Source organism: Ipomoea triloba, chromosome 16, assembly GCF_003576645.1.
Source record: "Ipomoea triloba cultivar NCNSP0323 chromosome 16, ASM357664v1".
Lineage (NCBI taxonomy): Eukaryota > Viridiplantae > Streptophyta > Magnoliopsida > Solanales > Convolvulaceae > Ipomoea > Ipomoea triloba.
The window spans coordinates 5,099,822-5,102,420 of record NC_044931.1 but is presented as its reverse complement, the minus strand read 5'-3'; positions in this window follow the sequence as shown (position 1 = coordinate 5,102,420).

Genomic DNA, 2,599 nt, shown 5'->3' with positions numbered 1-2,599 from the left:
GGCCCGTGGTTTTCACCCTTTCGGTTTCCACGTCAAAATACTGTGTCTACTCTTGCTTTTGTTTATTGTTCTTGTAATTTTCCGGTAGTGTTGGCCCACCGGCCGATCGCCTGAAGATCGGGAAACCATCACTGGCGCCGTCCGTGGGGATCGAAACAAAAAGCTATTGTACTCCTACTATTGTCGCGAAAGAATTAAGCAATGAGATCCGCATGATCACTTCTATGATATTGAGGTAATCTTTTTCACCATCTCAAACATTACGTGTGTAGCCTATATTTGAAAGGGGAATTAGTTTCAAAAGGAGTGAGGATGCGAATGAGGATGTGTGTCAGAATGCACATTTTATAAAAATCATATATATTTAGGAGCAGGGAATTAATTTCAAAAGGAGTGAGGATGCGAATGAGGATGTGTATGTGTCAGAATGCATGTTTTATCAAGAATCATATATATTTAGGAGCATTCATTGCAGCAAGACAGTACAACTTTTTTTTTTTATGATTCGAACGAGATGGTGAAGAACAAATTGTCACCACCTAAGATCGGATGAGGAAGAAACTCGCCTAACAGCAACTTATGCCATGAACGTGGTCTCTGCGGATTGCAAATGGAAAAGAGAAATGTATTTTAGCCAAAATTGTGGGTAATAAAGATTCAAGAATGTCCTGAACAATCACGGTTGAGCAGCCTCTTTATACCTCCCACGAACATGTAGTGAATTTGCTTTCAGAAAAATCGCTCCCAAGACCATACTTGTAACATAATTTTGTGACCGCTTCCTGTGAGGTTGTGCTTTTTGTGCAAGTGTGATTTTCGCCTTAGGAGTTACTGCCGAAATATCTATCTCTTCGAAGACATGTAGAGCGGCTTCTATGTTTCCCTTCTAGCACTTGACCGGCTATAGTTGGCGGTTGCTACGTAGGGAGAAAGTGCGGATGTGGCATATCTCCTAATGTTGAAAAGCATGATGATGACTGAGGGACTCAGCCAGACAAATACTAGTGGACTCGACAGACATGGTTTGTCAAAAGCGGTGACAGTCGGCCGGTGTGTTCGGGGGCAGAGAGACTGACTGATTGCAGCGGCTCCAAGAGACTATTAGTGCGCTGTGTGGATACCGCTATTCGGACTTTCGGCTTGATTCCCAGCTCCAGTATCTCTCCGGTATGAGAAGTACTCCCCTATCCTTTACTATCACGAATACTTGTGCACAGACTGTCGGATTATAAAGGTAGAATATATTCCTTCTCACCGAGCACCTTGAGCGTCCGACCGACTATGTCCAGGAGGCGGAGTCTATAGCGTCCAGCCGACCATAGAAGCAAAAATTGATCTTGACGTTTATGAAGCAGTAAGCTATTCCTATGAATGATATGATCTTTAAACATTCCCTTCCTTATGTAGATATATATATTTACGCATGGAAAATGTCAAATAAAGCTAGAAATTGATGGAAACCATCTATTGATTAGAGGGAATTAAGGCATGCTTTATTACGGTAGAAATGGAAGTTTTGATATTCCAATGCAAACTTACCATCCACTTGTATATGAAAATATGAGTTTAAGTGCGTATAGATAGAATAAGGCATGAAGGATCCAGGAAATGGAAAGGGAATTTTTTCAAAATATGGTGCAGATACGTGGCAAATATGGATTAGCAACAGCTAGCTGGCGCATGAATATTTCATGGAGCTTTAAGCATGGAAAATTGTATAATTGTCAAAATTGAAGATGGGAGTTGAGTACGTTGCAGTACATGGGAAATCAACATAGCAGTACGTGGCATGTTTGGGAGAAAGAAAAAATTAAGGAGAATTGTACATACGCATACGGCACACGTAAATATTTCAGAAAAATCAAGTACATGACTCTAAGAGTAAGTGGAAGGAAAATTGCATATGGCAGGATTAAACGAAGGTACGTCTTTGATCTTCAATAATTAACACGAATGCATGGTGGAACTACTATGAGCTTTCTCGCCAAAGAAATATTGGGAATTGCTGAACATTTTCGAAAAAGCTCCACTAGCTATTTGGACTACCGCCGACCGCGCACTCCAGTCATAATCCGACCCCGGATGTTTGTAAAAATAAAAATGAGCCGTCATCAAACTTAAGAAACCACCAAGCGAGATATCCAACGACTGAGGGACTCGACCCAGTCGACCATAGAAATATGGTCTGCCAGATTGCTCAGAAAGCAGGAGTACGAAAGCTTTGTGTCCGTCTCTAGTTATTTAATTATCAAAATTATTGTAACATAGCTAATGTTTGATTTGATGTACGATGTACCTGTAGCGAAATAAATTGTAAAAGAGTCAATCAAGTAGCCAGTCGAGCCAAGATTGACTCGGGTGGTCTACCAGCCCTCTAATTGGTACGATTGAGTTTCGGTTTAACCAGCCCTTTAAATGGGTTGAGTAAAAATTCGGGGACCGGCTAAGGATCTGTGATACTTAGTCGGATCCTAAAAGCGATCTGTGATTGCTTACGGATGGGTGAGTGAGGCAGTCAATCTGCTTTATTGAGATGCTAAGTTGAGATAACTTAGTTGAGTCCAAAGCGATCTGTGATTGCTTACGGACGAGTGAGCGA